Here is a 20,572-nt window from a genome sequence, read left to right on the forward strand (position 1 = left end):
CCCTGTCCTCCCCAACATCCTGGGGAGAAACGGGCAGAGTTCTGCGCCCTGCGCCCTCTTTCGCGTCCCTAACGCGCTCCCAACGCGCCCTACAGCCCTGGTCGGGCACAGCCCTGGTCGGGCTCATACCACTGGGGCCTCTGCCGAGGAAGAGCCCCGGAAGCCTAGGGCCAGGCCTATTGCACAGGCATCTTAGACCAGGCCATTCCGGGATTGCTGTGTTTCACGTCCTGCCCTTCAACACTCCTGGGAGGGCTTTCCCTGAGAACCCTCATGTCTCTGCCCTCCCAGGAGGCTGTGGTTCTATGCAAAATAGGGGGTGCACCACGGGCCGTCCCCTTTCCTCTCTCTCGCCAATATCTTTCACCAAAGCTGAGCCCTGCAGGTAAATGTATCTATCTGGCTGAGGGGCCAGGGAGGGCCTTTGCCTGCAGTCTTACAAGCCAGAGTGCAGAGAAGGCAGCAACTCTGGGACCGGGACTCTGCTCAAAGACATATCTAACATGCCACAGTGGAGCTGAGATGGGCAAGACACGTGTCTCACAGGCTGGCAGCACACCAAGACAGTGGCAGGAAACTATGCTAACAAGGAAAGAGAAAAGTCACGTGTCTCGTGGCCTTCCCACCATTAGACAGTAGTCTGCACAAGAAAACATCCAACAGTGACAGGACAACCAAGCAAATGACAAACGCCGTGCTGAATAAAGTCATCTTACATGACATTTCGTACAAAGGCCCAGATCATGGGGATGATCGCGCAGCAGAAGCAGCAAGTATCAGAGCCACCGAACCTGGGGTGAGTTACACGAGGAGAAAGGGCGACATGGGGACAGGGGCTATGGGCTCAGGGAACAGCTACCACAATGCAACCTCGGGTGTGGGGATGCCACTCATTGCGGGTACTGCCCTGGGATTTCCTTTTAGAAAGAATCGCTGGTTAAAGTGTAGAGCACAAAAAACCCTACTCCTCGATTACACTATTAGATAACATCCTTTAACTGCCCCACCCACCCTGTGTGAGTCTCACCCACTTCCCGCCTGCTCCCTCTAGTCTGAGAGTTGTATCTCCACAAAAAATACACAATGGGGCTCAATGAGCTGCTCATGTCTGACATGGACACCTAAGCAGTGCTGGATTCACAACCTGAAAGCCTGCAAAGGAAAGTGTGCCCGGCAGAAGATAAGCTGCCTGGCAACTCAGAACCTTCTTCTAAGAGAAGTAAGACATGTCACAATGGAGTCTAAGCCTACCTGTCTTATGCCAGGACCTTAGAGCTGCAGGCAGGAGCTCAAAGATAAAAACATATATTGAGTCCCAACACGCTCACTGCGGTGGTTGGTCTCTGTGGCGCAATCGGTTAGCGCGTTCGGCTGTTAACTGAAAGGTTGGTGGTTCAAGCCCACCCAGGGACGTATGCTTTTGCCTACATCAAGTCCTGAATTAAAACACAGCTGTCTGGCTTTGCTCTTAGAGCTCTCGCTTTGCCTGCGTGACATGCTCTATCTCAACATTTCTATCTTCTCTCATCTCTTCACCTCTAGTCATTTCCACCAATAGGACTGGAAACGGGACATCAAGTCCTGAATTAAAACACAGCTGTCTGGCTTTGCTCTTAGAGCTCTCGCTTTGCCTGCGTGACATGCTCTATCTCAACATTTCTATCTTCTCTCATCTCTTCACCTCTAGTCATTTCCACCAATAGGACTGGAAACGGGACACCAAGCCTTCTACTTTAACCACAGGCGTACTGAGGGCCAATAAAAGGCACAGAAGCATTTCTTGATCCGGGGCTGAGAACTGCATGCACAGGGACCTCGTGGCGCAATGGTAGCGCGTCTGACTTCAGATCAGAAGGTTGTGTGTTCAAATCACGTCGGGGTCACACTTTGACATTTTTTTCCCCACCAAGTCTATATCTCTGACTTCTAAAGCAAAGCCAAAAGAAGGGCGCTTTGCATTGGCCAGGAATCGAACCCGGGCATCCCGCGTGGCAGGCGAGAATTATACCACTGAACCACCAATGCTTCACTTACATAGGCTGAGCAGAGAGCCCTGCCGTAGACAGTAGTGACGAGGCCCATGCATTCGCATGGGACACCTATGAACAAAGTTTGCATGGCAAGCCTTGGACTGCCAAACGTTCACATGCTGATGGCAGGAATCAGATGCAGGAGACTGAAACTATGAATGTTTCTGCTTTTGCTAAGGACAGTGGTTTGGGGCCAGTGTTGTGCTTGACAGAGCACGACATCAGCCTGCTCTCTGGCTGCTCCCGGGAGAAGTGGCTGACAGAAAGCACCCTCCAGACCACCAGCAATCTTGTGTTTCACAACATGCCACTGTCACTGGACTTTCCTTCTGGGAAAGCCTAGTCACTGACCTGGCCTGATTCCCTGTCCTCCCCAAAATCCTGGGGAGAAACGGGCAGAGTTCTGCGCCCTGCGCCCTCTTTCGCGTCCCTAACGCGCTCCCAACGCGCCCTACAGCCCTGGTCGGGCTCATACCACTGGGGCCTCTGCCGAGGAAGAGCCCCGGAAGCCTAGGGCCAGGCCTATTGCACAGGCATCTTAGACCAGGCCATTCCGGGATTGCTGTGTTTCACGTCCTGCCCTTCAACACTCCTGGGAGGGCTTTCCCTGAGAACCCTTATGTCTCTGCCCTCCCAGGAGGCTGTGGTTCTATGCAAAATATGGGGTGCACCACGGGCCGTCCCCTTTCCTCTCTCTCGCCAATATCTTTCACCAAAGCTGAGCCCTGCAGGTAAATGTATCTATCTGGCTGAGGGGCCAGGGAGGGCCTTTGCCTGCAGTCTTACAAGCCAGAGTGCAGAGAAGGCAGCAGCTCTGGGACCGGGACTCTGCTCAAAGACATATCTAACATGCCACAGTGGAGCTGAGATGGGCAAGACACGTGTCTCACAGGCTGGCAGCACACCAAGACAGTGGCAGGAAACTATGCTAACAAGGAAAGAGAAAAGTCACGTGTCTCGTGGCCTTCCCACCATTAGACAGTAGTCTGCGCAAGAAAACATCCAACAGTGACAGGACAACCAAGCAAATGACAAACGCCGTGCTGAATAAAGTCATCTTACATGACATTTCGTACAAAGGCCCAGATCATGGGGATGATCGCGCAGCAGAAGCAGCAAGTATCAGAGCCACCGAACCTGGGGTGAGTTACACGAGGAGAAAGGGCGACATGGGGACAGGGGCTATGGGCTCAGGGAACAGCTACCACAATGCAACCTCGGGTGTGGGGATGCCACTCATTGCGGGTACTGCCCTGGGATTTCCTTTTAGAAAGAATCGCTGGTTAAAGTGTAGTGCACAAAAAAACCAACTCCTCGATTACACTATTAGATAACATCCTTTAACTGCCCCACCCACCCTGTGTGAGTCTCACCCACTTCCCGCCTGCTCCCTCTAGTCTGAGAGTTGTATCTCCACAAAAAACACACAGTTGGGCTCAATGAGCTGCTCATGTCTGACATGGACACCTAAGCAGTGCTGGATTCACAACCTGAAAGCCTGCAAAGGAAAGTGTGCCCGGCAGAAGATAAGCTGCCTGGCAACTCAGAACCTTCTTCTAAGAGAAGTAAGACATGTCACAATGGAGTCTAAGCCTACCTGTCTTATGCCAGGACCTTAGAGCTGCAGGCAGGAGCACAAAGGTAAAAACATATATTGAGTCCCAACACGCTCACTGTGGTGGTTGGTCTCTGTGGCGCAATCGGTTAGCGTGTTTGGCTGTTAACCGAAAAGTTGGTGGTTCAAGCCCACCCAGGGACATATGCTTTTGCCTACATCAAGTCCTGAATTAAAACACAGCTGTCTGGCTTTGCTCTTAGAGCTCTCACTTTGCCTGCGTGACATGCTCTATCTCAACATTTCTATCTTCTCTCATCTCTTCACCTCTAGTCATTTCCACCAATAGGACTGGAAACGGGACATCAAGTCCTGAATTAAAACACAGCTGTCTGGCTTTGCTCTTAGAGCTCTCGCTTTGCCTGCGTGACATGCTCTATCTCAACATTTCTATCTTCTCTCATCTCTTCACCTCTAGTCATTTCCACCAATAGGACTGGAAACGGGACACCAAGCCTTCTACTTTAACCACAGGCGTACTGAGGGCCAATAAAAGGCACAGAAGCATTTCTTGATCCGGGGCTGAGAACTGCATGCACAGGGACCTCGTGGCGCAACGGTAGCGCGTCTGACTCCAGATCAGAAGGTTGCGTGTTCAACTCACGTCGGGGTCACTCTTTGACATTTTTTTCCCCACCAAGTCTATATCTCTGCCTTCTAAAGCAAAGCCAAAAGAAGGGCGCTTTGCATTGGCCAGGAATCGAACCCGGGCCTCCCGCGTGGCAGGCGAGAATTCTACCACTGAACCACCAATGCTTCACTTACATAGGCTGAGCAGAGAGCCCTGCCGTAGACAGTAGTGATGAGGCCCATGCATTCGCATGGGACACCTATGAACAAAGTTTGCATGGCAAGCCTTGGACTGCCAAACGTTCACATGCTGATGGCAGGAATCAGATGCAGGAGACTGAAACTATGAATGTTTCTGCTTTTGCTAAGGACAGTGGTTTGGGGCCAGTGTTGTGCTTGACAGAGCACGACATCAGCCTGCTCTCTGGCTGCTCCCGGGAGAAGTGGCTGACAGAAAGCACCCTCCAGACCACCAGCAATCTTGTGTTTCACAACATGCCACTGTCACTGGACTTTCCTTCTGGGAAAGCCTAGTCACTGACCTGGCCAGATTCCCTGTCCTCCCCAAAATCCTGGGGAGAAACGGGCAGAGTTCTGCGCCCTGCGCCCTCTTTCGCGTCCCTAACGCGCTCCCAACGCGCCCTACAGCCCTGGTCGGGCACAGCCCTGGTCGGGCTCATACCACTGGGGCCTCTGCCGAGGAAGAGCCCCGGAAGCCTAGGGCCAGGCCTATTGCACAGGCATCTTAGACCAGGCCATTCCGGGATTGCTGTGTTTCACGTCCTGCCCTTCAACACTCCTGGGAGGGCTTTCCCTGAGAACCCTCATGTCTCTGCCCTCCCAGGAGGCTGTGGTTCTATGCAAAATAGGGGGTGCACCACGGGCCGTCCCCTTTCCTCTCTCTCGCCAATATCTTTCACCAAAGCTGAGCCCTGCAGGTAAATGTATCTATCTGGCTGAGGGGCCAGGGAGGGCCTTTGCCTGCAGTCTTACAAGCCAGAGTGCAGAGAAGGCAGCAACTCTGGGACCGGGACTCTGCTCAAAGGCATATCTAACATGCCACAGTGGAGCTGAGATGGGCAAGACACGTGTCTCACAGGCTGGCAGCACACCAAGACAGTGGCAGGAAACTATGCTAACAAGGAAAGAGAAAAGTCACGTATCTCGTGGCCTTCCCACCATTAGACAGTAGTCTGCGCAAGAAAACATCCAACAGTGACAGGACAACCAAGCAAATGACAAACGCCGTGCTGAATAAAGTCATCTTACATGACATTTCGTACAAAGGCCCAGATCATGGGGATGATCGCGCAGCAGAAGCAGCAAGTATCAGAGCCACCGAACCTGGGGTGAGTTACACGAGGAGAAAGGGCGACATGGGGACAGGGGCTATGGGCTTAGGGAACAGCTACCACAATGCAACCTCGGGTGTGGGGATGCCACTCATTGCGGGTACTGCCCTGGGATTTCCTTTTAGAAAGAATCGCTGGTTAAAGTGTAGTGCACAAAAAACCCAACTCCTCGATTACACTATTAGATAACATCCTTTAACTGCCCCACCCACCCTGTGTGAGTCTCACCCACTTCCCGCCTGCTCCCTCTAGTCTGAGAGTTGTATCTCCACAAAAAACACACAGTGGGGCTCAATGAGCTGCTCATGTCTGGCATGGACACCTAAGCAGTGCTGGATTCACAACCTGAAAGCCTGCAAAGGAAAGTGTGCCCGGCAGAAGATAAGCTGCCTGGCAACTCAGAACCTTCTTCTAAGAGAAGTAAGACATGTCACAATGGAGTCTAAGCCTACCTGTCTTATGCCAGGACCTTAGAGCTGCAGGCAGGAGCACAAAGGTAAAAACATATATTGAGTCCCAACACACTCACTGCGGTGGTTGGTCTCTGTGGCGCAATCGGTTAGCGCGTTCGGCTGTTAACCGTAAGGTTGGTGGTTCAAGCCCACCCAGGGACGTATGCTTTTGCCTACATCAAGTCCTGAATTAAAACACAGCTGTCTGGCTTTGCTCTTAGAGCTCTCGCTTTGCCTGCGTGACATGCTCTATCTCAACATTTCTATCTTCTCTCATCTCTTCACCTCTAGTCATTTCCACCAATAGGACTGGAAACGGGACATCAAGTCCTGAATTAAAACACAGCTGTCTGGCTTTGCTCTTAGAGCTCTCGCTTTGCCTGCGTGACATGCTCTATCTCAACATTTCTATCTTCTCTCATCTCTTCACCTCTAGTCATTTCCACCAATAGGACTGGAAACGGGACACCAAGCCTTCTACTTTAACCACAGGCGTACTGAGGGCCAATAACAGGCACAGAAGCATTTCTTGATCCGGGGCTGAGAACTGCATGCACAGGGACCTCGTGGCGCAACGGTAGCGCGTCTGACTCCAGATCAGAAGGTTGTGTGTTCAAATCACGTCGGGGTCACTCTTTGACATTTTTTTCCCCACCAAGTCTATATCTCTGACTTCTAAAGCAAAGCCAAAAGAAGGGCGCTTTGCATTGGCCGGGAATCGAACCCGGGCCTCGCGCGTGGCAGGCGAGAATTCTACCACTGAACCACCAATGCTTCACTTACGTATCCTGAGCAGAGAGCCCTGCCGTAGACAGTAGTGACGAGGCCCATGCATTCGCATGGGACACCTATGAACAAAGTTTGCATGGCAAGCCTTGGACTGCCAAACGTTCACATGCTGATGGCAGGAATCAGATGCAGGAGACTGAAACTATGAATGTTTCTGCTTTTGCTAAGGACAGTGGTTTGGGGCCAGTATTGTGCTTGACAGAGCACAACATCAGCCTGCTCTCTGGCTGCTCCCCGGAGAAGTGGCTGACAGAAAGCACCCTCCAGACCACCAGCAATCTTGTGTTTCACAACATGCCACTGTCACTGGACTTTCCTTCTGGGAAAGCCTAGTCACTGACCTGGCCAGATTCCCTGTCCTCCCCAAAATCCTGGGGAGAAACGGTCAGAGTTCTGCGTCCTGCGCCCTCTTTCGCGTCCCTAACACGCTCCCAACGCGCCCTACAGCCCTGGTCGGGCACAGCCCTGGTCGGGCTCATACCACTGGGGCCTCTGCCGAGGAAGAGCCCCGGAAGCCTAGGGCCAGGCCTATTGCACAGGCATCTTAGACCAGGCCATTCCGGGATTGCTGTGTTATACGTCCTGCCCTTCAACACTCCTGGGAGGGCTTTCCCTGAGAACCCTCATGTCTCTGCCTATTCCAGGAGGCTGTGGTTCTATGCAAAATAGGGGGTGCACCACGGGCCGTCCCCTTTCCTCTCTCTCGCCAATATCTTTCACCAAAGCTGAGCCCTGCAGGTAAATGTATCTATCTGGCTGAGGGGCCAGGGAGGGCCTTTGCCTGCAGTCTTATAAGCCAGAGTGCAGAGAAGGCAGCAGCTCTGGGACCGGGACTCTGCTCAAAGACATATCTAACATGCCACAGTGGAGCTGAGATGGGCAAGACACGTGTGTCACAGGCTGGCAGCACACCAAGACAGTGGCAGGAAACTATGCTAACAAGGAAAGAGAAAAGTCACGTGTCTCGTGGCCTTCCCACCATTAGACAGTAGTCTGCGCAAGAAAACATCCAACAGTGACAGGACAACCAAGCAAATGACAAACGGCGTGCTGAATAAAGTCATCTTACATGACATTTCGTACAAAGGCCCAGATCATGGGGATGATCGCGCAGCAGAAGCAGCAAGTATCAGAGCCACCGAACCTGGGGTGAGTTACACGAGGAGAAAGGGCGACATGGGGACAGGGGCTATGGGCTCAGGGAACAGCTACCACAATGCAACCTCGGGTGTGGGGATGCCACTCATTGCGGGTACTGCCCTGGGATTTCCTTTTAGAAAGAATCGCTGGTTAAAGTGTAGTGCACAAAAAAAACAACTCCTCGATTACACTATTAGATAACATCCTTTAACTGCCCCACCCACGCTGTGTGAGTCTCACCCACTTCCCACCTGCTCCCTCTAGTCTGAGAGTTGTATCTCCACAAAAAACACACAGTGGGGCTCAATGAGCTGCTCATGTCTGACATGGACACCTAAGCAGTGCTGGATTCACAACCTGAAAGCCTGCAAAGGAAAGTGTGCCCGGCAGAAGATAAGCTGCCTGGCAACTCAGAACCTTCTTCTAAGAGAAGTAAGACATGTCACAATGGAGTCTAAGCCTACCTGTCTTATGCCAGGACCTTAGAGCTGCAGGCAGGAGCACAAAGGTAAAAACATATATTGAGTCCCAACACGCTCACTGCGGTGGTTGGTCTCTGTGGCGCAATCGGTTAGCGTGTTCGGCTGTTAACCGAAAGGTTGGTGGTTCAAGCCCACCCAGGGACGTATGCTTTTGCCTACATCAAGTCCTGAATTAAAACACAGCTGTCTGGCTTTGCTCTTAGAGCTCTCGCTTTGCCTGCGTGACATGCTCTATCTCAACATTTCTATCTTCTCTCATCTCTTCACCTCTAGTCATTTCCACCAATAGGACTGGAAACGGGACACCAAGCCTTCTACTTTAACCACAGGCGTACTGAGGGCCAATAAAAGGCACAGAAGCATTTCTTGATCCGGGGCTGAGAACTGCATGCACAGGGACCTCGTGGCGCAACGGTAGCGCGTCTGACTCCAGATCAGAAGTTTGCGTGTTCAAATCACGTCGGGGTCACTCTTTGACATTTTTTTCCCCACCAAGTCTATATCTCTGACTTCTAAAGCAAAGCCAAAAGAAGGGCGCTTTGCATTGGCCGGGAATCGAACCCGGGCCTCCCGCGTGGCAGGCGAGAATTCTACCACTGAACCACCAATGCTTCACTTACATAGGCTGAGCAGAGAGCCCTGCCGTAGACAGTAGTGATGAGGCCCATGCATTCGCATGGGACACCTATGAACAAAGTTTGCATGGCAAGCCTTGGACTGCCAAACGTTCACATGCTGATGGCAGGAATCAGATGCAGGAGACTGAAACTATGAATGTTTCTGCTTTTGCTAAGGACAGTGGTTTGGGGCCAGTGTTGTGCTTGACAGAGCACGACATCAGCCTGCTCTCTGGCTGCTCCCGGGAGAAGTGGCTGACAGAAAGCACCCTCCAGACCACCAGCAATCTTGTGTTTCACAACATGCCACTGTCACTGGACTTTCCTTCTGGGAAAGCCTAGTCACTGACCTGGCCAGATTCCCTGTCCTCCCCAAAATCCTGGGGAGAAACGGGCAGAGTTCTGCGCCCTGCGCCCTCTTTCGCGTCCCTAACGCGCTCCCAATGCGCCCTACAGCCCTGGTCGGGCACAGCCCTGGTCGGGCTCATACCACTGGGGCCTCTGCCGAGGAAGAGCCCCGGAAGCCTAGGGCCAGGCCTATTGCACAGGCATCTTAGACCAGGCCATTCCGGGATTGCTGTGTTTCACGTCCTGCCCTTCAACACTCCTGGGAGGGCTTTCCCTGAGAACCCTCATGTCTCTGCCCTCCCAGGAGGCTGTGGTTCTATGCAAAATAGGGGGTGCACCACGGGCCGTCCCCTTTCCTCTCTCTCGCCAATATCTTTCACCAAAGCTGAGCCCTGCAGGTAAATGTATCTATCTGGCTGAGGGGCCAGGGAGGGCCTTTGCCTGCAGTCTTACAAGCCAGAGTGCAGAGAAGGCAGCAACTCTGGGACCGGGACTCTGCTCAAAGGCATATCTAACATGCCACAGTGGAGCTGAGATGGGCAAGACACGTGTCTCACAGGCTGGCAGCACACCAAGACAGTGGCAGGAAACTATGCTAACAAGGAAAGAGAAAAGTCACGTGTCTCGTGGCCTTCCCACCATTAGACAGTAGTCTGCGCAAGAAAACATCCAACAGTGACAGGACAACCAAGCAAATGACAAACGCCGTGCTGAATAAAGTCATCTTACATGACATTTCGTACAAAGGCCCAGATCATGGGGATGATCGCGCAGCAGAAGCAGCAAGTATCAGAGCCACCGAACCTGGGGTGAGTTATACGAGGAGAAAGGGCGACATGGGGACAGGGGCTATGGGCTCAGGGAACAGCTACCACAATGCAACCTCGGGTGTGGGGATGCCACTCATTGCGGGTACTGCCCTGGGATTTCCTTTTAGAAAGAATCGCTGGTTAAAGTGTAGAGCACAAAAAAACCTACTCCTCGATTACACTATTAGATAACATCCTTTAACTGCCCCACCCACCCTGTGTGAGTCTCACCCACTTCCCGCCTGCTCCCTCTAGTCTGAGAGTTGTATCTCCACAAAAAACACACAATGGGGCTCAATGAGCTGCTCATGTCTGACATGGACACCTAAGCAGTGCTGGATTCACAACCTGAAAGCCTGCAAAGGAAAGTGTGCCCGGCAGAAGATAAGCTGCCTGGCAACTCAGAACCTTCTTCTAAGAGAAGTAAGACATGTCACAATGGAGTCTAAGCCTACCTGTCTTATGCCAGGACCTTAGAGCTGCAGGCAGGAGCACAAAGGTAAAAACATATATTGAGTCCCAACACACTCACTGCGGTGGTTGGTCTCTGTGGCGCAATCGGTTAGCACGTTCGGCTGTTAACTGAAAAGCTGGTGGTTCAAGCCCACCCAGGGACGTATGCTTTTGCCTACATCAAGTCCTGAATTAAAACACAGCTGTCTGGCTTTGCTCTTAGAGCTCTCGCTTTGCCTGCGTGACATGCTCTATCTCAACATTTCTATCTTCTCTCATCTCTTCACCTCTAGTCATTTCCACCAATAGGACTGGAAACGGGACATCAAGTCCTGAATTAAAACACAGCTGTCTGGCTTTGCTCTTAGAGCTCTCGCTTTGCCTGCGTGACATGCTCTATCTCAACATTTCTATCTTCTCTCATCTCTTCACCTCTAGTCATTTCCACCAATAGGACTGGAAACGGGCCACCAAGCCTTCTACTTTAACCACAGGCGTACTGAGGGCCAATAAAAGGCACAGAAGCATTTCTTGATCCGGGGCTGAGAACTGCATGCACAGGGACCTCGTGGCGCAACGGTAGCGCGTCTGACTCCAGATCAGAAGTTTGCGTGTTCAAATCACGTCGGGGTCACTCTTTGACATTTTTTTCCCCACCAAGTCTATATCTCTGACTTCTAAAGCAAAGCCAAAAGAAGGGCGCTTTGCATTGGCCGGGAATCGAACCCGGGCCTCCCGCGTGGCCGGCGAGAATTCTACCACTGAACCACCAATGCTTCACTTACATAGCCTGAGCAGAGAGCCCTGCCGTAGACAGTAGTGATGAGGCCCATGCATTCGCATGGGACACCTATGAACAAAGTTTGCATGGCAAGCCTTGGACTGCCAAACGTTCACATGCTGATGGCAGGAATCAGATGCAGGAGACTGAAACTATGAATGTTTCTGCTTTTGCTAAGGACAGTGGTTTGGGGCCAGTGTTGTGCTTGACAGAGCACGACATCAGCCTGCTCTCTGGCTGCTCCCGGGAGAAGTGGCTGACAGAAAGCACCCTCCAGACCACCAGCAATCTTGTGTTTCACAACATGCCACTGTCACTGGACTTTCCTTCTGGGAAAGCGTAGTCACTGACCTGGCCAGATTCCCTGTCCTCCCCAACATCCTGGGGAGAAACGGGCAGAGTTTGGCGCCCTGCGCCCTCTTTCGAGTCCCTAACGCGCTCCCAACGCGCCCTACAGCCCTGGTCGGGCACAGCCCTGGTCGGGCTCATACCACTGGGGCCTCTGCCGAGGAAGAGCCCCGGAAGCCTAGGGCCAGGCCTATTGCACAGGCATCTTAGACCAGGCCATTCCGGGATTGCTGTGTTTCACGTCCTGCCCTTCAACACTCCTGGGAGGGCTTTCCCTGAGAACCCTCATGTCTCTGCCCTCCCAGGAGGCTGTGGTTCTATGCAAAATAGGGGGTGCACCACGGGCCGTCCCCTTTCCTCTCTCTCGCCAATATCTTTCACCAAAGCTGAGCCCTGCAGGTAAATGTATCTATCTGGCTGAGGGGCCAGGGAGGGCCTTTGCCTGCAGTCTTACAAGCCAGAGTGCAGAGAAGGCAGCAACTCTGGGACCGGGACTCTGCTCAAAGGCATATCTAACATGCCACAGTGGAGCTGAGATGGGCAAGACACGTGTCTCACAGGCTGGCAGCACACCAAGACAGTGGCAGGAAACTATGCTAACAAGGAAAGAGAAAAGTCACGTGTCTCGTGGCCTTCCCACCATTAGACAGTAGTCTGCGCAAGAAAACATCCAACAGTGACAGGACAACCAAGCAAATGACAAACGCCGTGCTGAATAAAGTCATCTTACATGACATTTCGTACAAAGGCCCAGATCATGGGGATGATCGCGCAGCAGAAGCAGCAAGTATCAGAGCCACCGAACCTGGGGTGAGTTATACGAGGAGAAAGGGCGACATGGGGACAGGGGCTATGGGCTCAGGGAACAGCTACCACAATGCAACCTCGGGTGTGGGGATGCCACTCATTGCGGGTACTGCCCTGGGATTTCCTTTTAGAAAGAATCGCTGGTTAAAGTGTAGAGCACAAAAAAACCTACTCCTCGATTACACTATTAGATAACATCCTTTAACTGCCCCACCCACCCTGTGTGAGTCTCACCCACTTCCCGCCTGCTCCCTCTAGTCTGAGAGTTGTATCTCCACAAAAAACACACAATGGGGCTCAATGAGCTGCTCATGTCTGACATGGACACCTAAGCAGTGCTGGATTCACAACCTGAAAGCCTGCAAAGGAAAGTGTGCCCGGCAGAAGATAAGCTGCCTGGCAACTCAGAACCTTCTTCTAAGAGAAGTAAGACATGTCACAATGGAGTCTAAGCCTACCTGTCTTATGCCAGGACCTTAGAGCTGCAGGCAGGAGCACAAAGGTAAAAACATATATTGAGTCCCAACACACTCACTGCGGTGGTTGGTCTCTGTGGCGCAATCGGTTAGCACGTTCGGCTGTTAACTGAAAAGCTGGTGGTTCAAGCCCACCCAGGGACGTATGCTTTTGCCTACATCAAGTCCTGAATTAAAACACAGCTGTCTGGCTTTGCTCTTAGAGCTCTCGCTTTGCCTGCGTGACATGCTCTATCTCAACATTTCTATCTTCTCTCATCTCTTCACCTCTAGTCATTTCCACCAATAGGACTGGAAACGGGACATCAAGTCCTGAATTAAAACACAGCTGTCTGGCTTTGCTCTTAGAGCTCTCGCTTTGCCTGCGTGACATGCTCTATCTCAACATTTCTATCTTCTCTCATCTCTTCACCTCTAGTCATTTCCACCAATAGGACTGGAAACGGGCCACCAAGCCTTCTACTTTAACCACAGGCGTACTGAGGGCCAATAAAAGGCACAGAAGCATTTCTTGATCCGGGGCTGAGAACTGCATGCACAGGGACCTCGTGGCGCAACGGTAGCGCGTCTGACTCCAGATCAGAAGTTTGCGTGTTCAAATCACGTCGGGGTCACTCTTTGACATTTTTTTCCCCACCAAGTCTATATCTCTGACTTCTAAAGCAAAGCCAAAAGAAGGGCGCTTTGCATTGGCCGGGAATCGAACCCGGGCCGCCCGCGTGGCCGGCGAGAATTCTACCACTGAACCACCAATGCTTCACTTACATAGCCTGAGCTGAGAGCCCTGCCGTAGACAGTAGTGATGAGGCCCATGCATTCGCATGGGACACCTATGAACAAAGTTTGCATGGCAAGCCTTGGACTGCCAAACGTTCACATGCTGATGGCAGGAATCAGATGCAGGAGACTGAAACTATGAATGTTTCTGCTTTTGCTAAGGACAGTGGTTTGGGGCCAGTGTTGTGCTTGACAGAGCACGACATCAGCCTGCTCTCTGGCTGCTCCCGGGAGAAGTGGCTGACAGAAAGCACCCTCCAGACCACCAGCAATCTTGTGTTTCACAACATGCCACTGTCACTGGACTTTCCTTCTGGGAAAGCGTAGTCACTGACCTGGCCAGATTCCCTGTCCTCCCCAACATCCTGGGGAGAAACGGGCAGAGTTTGGCGCCCTGCGCCCTCTTTCGAGTCCCTAACGCGCTCCCAACGCGCCCTACAGCCCTGGTCGGGCACAGCCCTGGTCGGGCTCATACCACTGGGGCCTCTGCCGAGGAAGAGCCCCGGAAGCCTAGGGCCAGGCCTATTGCACAGGCATCTTAGACCAGGCCATTCCGGGATTGCTGTGTTTCACGTCCTGCCCTTCAACACTCCTGGGAGGGCTTTCCCTGAGAACCCTCATGTCTCTGCCTATTCCAGGAGGCTGTGGTTCTATGCAAAATAGGGGGTGCACCACGGGCCGTCCCCTTTCCTCTCTCTCGCCAATATCTTTCACCAAAGCTGAGCCCTGCAGGTAAATGTATCTATCTGGCTGAGGGGCCAGGGAGGGCCTTTGCCTGCAGTCTTATAAGCCAGAGTGCAGAGAAGGCAGCAGCTCTGGGACCGGGACTCTGCTCAAAGACATATCTAACATGCCACAGTGGAGCTGAGATGGGCAAGACACGTGTGTCACAGGCTGGCAGCACACCAAGACAGTGGCAGGAAACTATGCTAACAAGGAAAGAGAAAAGTCACGTGTCTCGTGGCCTTCCCACCATTAGACAGTAGTCTGCGCAAGAAAACATCCAACAGTGACAGGACAACCAAGCAAATGACAAACGGCGTGCTGAATAAAGTCATCTTACATGACATTTCGTACAAAGGCCCAGATCATGGGGATGATCGCGCAGCAGAAGCAGCAAGTATCAGAGCCACCGAACCTGGGGTGAGTTACACGAGGAGAAAGGGCGACATGGGGACAGGGGCTATGGGCTCAGGGAACAGCTACCACAATGCAACCTCGGGTGTGGGGATGCCACTCATTGCGGGTACTGCCCTGGGATTTCCTTTTAGAAAGAATCGCTGGTTAAAGTGTAGTGCACAAAAAAAACAACTCCTCGATTACACTATTAGATAACATCCTTTAACTGCCCCACCCACGCTGTGTGAGTCTCACCCACTTCCCACCTGCTCCCTCTAGTCTGAGAGTTGTATCTCCACAAAAAACACACAGTGGGGCTCAATGAGCTGCTCATGTCTGACATGGACACCTAAGCAGTGCTGGATTCACAACCTGAAAGCCTGCAAAGGAAAGTGTGCCCGGCAGAAGATAAGCTGCCTGGCAACTCAGAACCTTCTTCTAAGAGAAGTAAGACATGTCACAATGGAGTCTAAGCCTACCTGTCTTATGCCAGGACCTTAGAGCTGCATGCAGGAGCACAAAGGTAAAAACATATATTGAGTCCCAACACGCTCACTGCGGTGGTTGGTCTCTGTGGCGCAATCGGTTAGCGTGTTCGGCTGTTAACCGAAAGGTTGGTGGTTCAAGCCCACCCAGGGACGTATGCTTTTGCCTACATCAAGTCCTGAATTAAAACACAGCTGTCTGGCTTTGCTCTTAGAGCTCTCGCTTTGCCTGCGTGACATGCTCTATCTCAACATTTCTATCTTCTCTCATCTCTTCACCTCTAGTCATTTCCACCAATAGGACTGGAAACGGGACACCAAGCCTTCTACTTTAACCACAGGCGTACTGAGGGCCAATAAAAGGCACAGAAGCATTTCTTGATCCGGGGCTGAGAACTGCATGCACAGGGACCTCGTGGCGCAACGGTAGCGCGTCTGACTCCAGATCAGAAGTTTGCGTGTTCAAATCACGTCGGGGTCACTCTTTGACATTTTTTTCCCCACCAAGTCTATATCTCTGACTTCTAAAGCAAAGCCAAAAGAAGGGCGCTTTGCATTGGCCGGGAATCGAACCCGGGCCTCCCGCGTGGCAGGCGAGAATTCTACCACTGAACCACCAATGCTTCACTTACATAGGCTGAGCAGAGAGCCCTGCCGTAGACAGTAGTGATGAGGCCCATGCATTCGCATGGGACACCTATGAACAAAGTTTGCATGGCAAGCCTTGGACTGCCAAACGTTCACATGCTGATGGCAGGAATCAGATGCAGGAGACTGAAACTATGAATGTTTCTGCTTTTGCTAAGGACAGTGGTTTGGGGCCAGTGTTGTGCTTGACAGAGCACGACATCAGCCTGCTCTCTGGCTGCTCCCGGGAGAAGTGGCTGACAGAAAGCACCCTCCAGACCACCAGCAATCTTGTGTTTCACAACATGCCACTGTCACTGGACTTTCCTTCTGGGAAAGCCTAGTCACTGACCTGGCCAGATTCCCTGTCCTCCCCAAAATCCTGGGGAGAAACGGGCAGAGTTCTGCGCCCTGCGCCCTCTTTCGCGTCCCTAACGCGCTCCCAATGCGCCCTACAGCCCTGGTCGGGCACAGCCCTGGTCGGGCTCATACCACTGGGGCCTCTGCCGAGGAAGAGCCCCGGAAGCCTAGGGCCAGGCCTATTGCACAGGCATCTTAGACCAGGCCATTCCGGGATTGCTGTGTTTCACGTCCTGCCCTTCAACACTCCTGGGAGGGCTTTCCCTGAGAACCCTCATGTCTCTGCCCTCCCAGGAGGCTGTGGTTCTATGCAAAATAGGGGGTGCACCACGGGCCGTCCCCTTTCCTCTCTCTCGCCAATATCTTTCACCAAAGCTGAGCCCTGCAGGTAAATGTATCTATCTGGCTGAGGGGCCAGGGAGGGCCTTTGCCTGCAGTCTTACAAGCCAGAGTGCAGAGAAGGCAGCAACTCTGGGACCGGGACTCTGCTCAAAGGCATATCTAACATGCCACAGTGGAGCTGAGATGGGCAAGACACGTGTCTCACAGGCTGGCAGCACACCAAGACAGTGGCAGGAAACTATGCTAACAAGGAAAGAGAAAAGTCACGTGTCTCGTGGCCTTCCCACCATTAGACAGTAGTCTGCGCAAGAAAACATCCAACAGTGACAGGACAACCAAGCAAATGACAAACGCCGTGCTGAATAAAGTCATCTTACATGACATTTCGTACAAAGGCCCAGATCATGGGGATGATCGCGCAGCAGAAGCAGCAAGTATCAGAGCCACCGAACCTGGGGTGAGTTATACGAGGAGAAAGGGCGACATGGGGACAGGGGCTATGGGCTCAGGGAACAGCTACCACAATGCAACCTCGGGTGTGGGGATGCCACTCATTGCGGGTACTGCCCTGGGATTTCCTTTTAGAAAGAATCGCTGGTTAAAGTGTAGAGCACAAAAAAACCTACTCCTCGATTACACTATTAGATAACATCCTTTAACTGCCCCACCCACCCTGTGTGAGTCTCACCCACTTCCCGCCTGCTCCCTCTAGTCTGAGAGTTGTATCTCCACAAAAAACACACAATGGGGCTCAATGAGCTGCTCATGTCTGACATGGACACCTAAGCAGTGCTGGATTCACAACCTGAAAGCCTGCAAAGGAAAGTGTGCCCGGCAGAAGATAAGCTGCCTGGCAACTCAGAACCTTCTTCTAAGAGAAGTAAGACATGTCACAATGGAGTCTAAGCCTACCTGTCTTATGCCAGGACCTTAGAGCTGCAGGCAGGAGCACAAAGGTAAAAACATATATTGAGTCCCAACACACTCACTGCGGTGGTTGGTCTCTGTGGCGCAATCGGTTAGCACGTTCGGCTGTTAACTGAAAAGCTGGTGGTTCAAGCCCACCCAGGGACGTATGCTTTTGCCTACATCAAGTCCTGAATTAAAACACAGCTGTCTGGCTTTGCTCTTAGAGCTCTCGCTTTGCCTGCGTGACATGCTCTATCTCAACATTTCTATCTTCTCTCATCTCTTCACCTCTAGTCATTTCCACCAATAGGACTGGAAACGGGACATCAAGTCCTGAATTAAAACACAGCTGTCTGGCTTTGCTCTTAGAGCTCTCGCTTTGCCTGCGTGACATGCTCTATCTCAACATTTCTATCTTCTCTCATCTCTTCACCTCTAGTCATTTCCACCAATAGGACTGGAAACAGGCCACCAAGCCTTCTACTTTAACCACAGGCGTACTGAGGGCCAATAAAAGGCACAGAAGCATTTCTTGATCCGGGGCTGAGAACTGCATGCACAGGGACCTCGTGGCGCAACGGTAGCGCGTCTGACTCCAGATCAGAAGTTTGCGTGTTCAAATCACGTCGGGGTCACTCTTTGACATTTTTTTCCCCACCAAGTCTATATCTCTGACTTCTAAAGCAAAGCCAAAAGAAGGGCGCTTTGCATTGGCCGGGAATCGAACCCGGGCCTCCCGCGAGGCCGGCGAGAATTCTACCACTGAACCACCAATGCTTCACTTACATAGCCTGAGCAGAGAGCCCTGCCGTAGACAGTAGTGATGAGGCCCATGCATTCGCATGGGACACCTATGAACAAAGTTTGCATGGCAAGCCTTGGACTGCCAAACGTTCACATGCTGATGGCAGGAATCAGATGCAGGAGACTGAAACTATGAATGTTTCTGCTTTTGCTAAGGACAGTGGTTTGGGGCCAGTGTTGTGCTTGACAGAGCACGACATCAGCCTGCTCTCTGGCTGCTCCCGGGAGAAGTGGCTGACAGAAAGCACCCTCCAGACCACCAGCAATCTTGTGTTTCACAACATGCCACTGTCACTGGACTTTCCTTCTGGGAAAGCGTAGTCACTGACCTGGCCAGATTCCCTGTCCTCCCCAACATCCTGGGGAGAAACGGGCAGAGTTTGGCGCCCTGCGCCCTCTTTCGAGTCCCTAACGCGCTCCCAACGCGCCCTACAGCCCTGGTCGGGCACAGCCCTGGTCGGGCTCATACCACTGGGGCCTCTGCCGAGGAAGAGCCCCGGAAGCCTAGGGCCAGGCCTATTGCACAGGCATCTTAGACCAGGCCATTCCGGGATTGCTGTGTTTCACGTCCTGCCCTTCAACACTCCTGGGAGGGCTTTCCCTGAGAACCCTCATGTCTCTGCCCTCCCAGGAGGCTGTGGTTCTATGCAAAATAGGGGGTGCACCACGGGCCGTCCCCTTTCCTCTCTCTCGCCAATATCTTTCACCAAAGCTGAGCCCTGCAGGTAAATGTATCTATCTGGCTGAGGGGCCAGGGAGGGCCTTTGCCTGCAGTCTTACAAGCCAGAGTGCAGAGAAGGCAGCAACTCTGGGACCGGGACTCTGCTCAAAGACATATCTAACATGCCACAGTGGAGCTGAGATGGGCAAGACACGTGTCCCACAGGCTGGCAGCACACCAAGACAGTGGCAGGAAACTATGCTAACAAGGAAAGAGAAAAGTCACGTGTCTCGTGGCCTTCCCACCATTAGACAGTAGTCTGCACAAGAAAACATCCAACAGTGACAGGACAACCAAGCAAATGACAAACGCCGTGCTGAATAAAGTCATCTTACATGACATTTCGTACAAAGGCCCAGATCATGGGGATGATCGCGCAGCAGAAGCAGCAAGTATCAGAGCCACCGAACCTGGGGTGAGTTACACGAGGAGAAAGGGCGACATGGGGACAGGGGCTATGGGCTCAGGGAACAGCTACCACAATGCAACCTCGGGTGTGGGGATGCCACTCAATGCGGGTACTGCCCTGGGATTTCCTTTTAGAAAGAATCGCTGGTTAAAGTGTAGAGCACAAAAAACCCTACTCCTCGATTACACTATTAGATAACATCCTTTAACTGCCCCACCACCCCTGTGTGAGTCTCACCCACTTCCCGCCTGCTCCCTCTAGTCTGAGAGTTGTATCTCCACAAAAAACACACAATGGGGCTCAATGAGCTGCTCATGTCTGACATGGACACCTAAGCAGTGCTGGATTCACAACCTGAAAGCCTGCAAAGGAAAGTGTGCCCGGCAGAAGATAAGCTGCCTGGCAACTCAGATCCTTCTTCTAAGAGAAGTAAGACATGTCACAATGGAGTCTAAGCCTACCTGTCTTATGCCAGGACCTTAGAGCTGCAGGCAGGAGCACAAAGGTAAAAACATATATTGAGTCCCAACACGCTCACTGCGGTGGTTGGTCTCTGTGGCGCAATCGGTTAGCGCGTTCGGCTGTTAACTGAAAGGTTGGTGGTTCAAGCCCACCCAGGGACGTATGCTTTTGCCTACATCAAGTCCTGAATTAAAACACAGCTGTCTGGCTTTGCTCTTAGAGCTCTCGCTTTGCCTGCGTGACATGCTCTATCTCAACATTTCTATCTTCTCTCATCTCTTCACCTCTAGTCATTTCCACCAATAGGACTGGAAACGGGACACCAAGCCTTCTACTTTAACCACAGGCGTACTGAGGGCCAATAAAAGGCACAGAAGCATTTCTTGATCCGGGGCTGAGAACTGCATGCACAGGGACCTCGTGGCTCAACGGTAGCGCGGCTGACTCCAGATCAGAAGGTTGCGTGTTCAAATCACTTCGGGGTCACT

General features: G+C 52.3%; 4 non-coding genes across 4 annotated transcripts; 2 read left to right on the plus strand and 2 right to left on the minus strand.

Moving 5' to 3' along the window:
* Positions 1–8,500: 8,500 nt before the first annotated feature.
* TRNAN-GUU (transfer RNA asparagine (anticodon GUU)) lies at positions 8,501–8,574 on the plus strand. Its single transcript has one exon. It is a non-coding gene; the product is annotated as a tRNA-Asn (tRNA).
* Positions 8,575–8,970: 396 nt separating this feature from the next.
* TRNAG-GCC (transfer RNA glycine (anticodon GCC)) lies at positions 8,971–9,041 on the minus strand. Its single transcript has one exon. It is a non-coding gene; the product is annotated as a tRNA-Gly (tRNA).
* Positions 9,042–15,532: 6,491 nt separating this feature from the next.
* TRNAN-GUU (transfer RNA asparagine (anticodon GUU)) lies at positions 15,533–15,606 on the plus strand. The gene has a single exon. It is a non-coding gene; the product is annotated as a tRNA-Asn (tRNA).
* A 396-nt stretch (positions 15,607–16,002) lies between these two features.
* On the minus strand, positions 16,003–16,073 carry TRNAG-GCC (transfer RNA glycine (anticodon GCC)). The gene has a single exon. It is a non-coding gene; the product is annotated as a tRNA-Gly (tRNA).
* Positions 16,074–20,572: the final 4,499 nt, after the last annotated feature.

Source organism: Pleurodeles waltl, unplaced genomic scaffold (assembly GCF_031143425.1).
Source record: "Pleurodeles waltl isolate 20211129_DDA unplaced genomic scaffold, aPleWal1.hap1.20221129 scaffold_214, whole genome shotgun sequence".
In the NCBI taxonomy this organism is placed as follows: Eukaryota; Metazoa; Chordata; class Amphibia; order Caudata; family Salamandridae; genus Pleurodeles; species Pleurodeles waltl.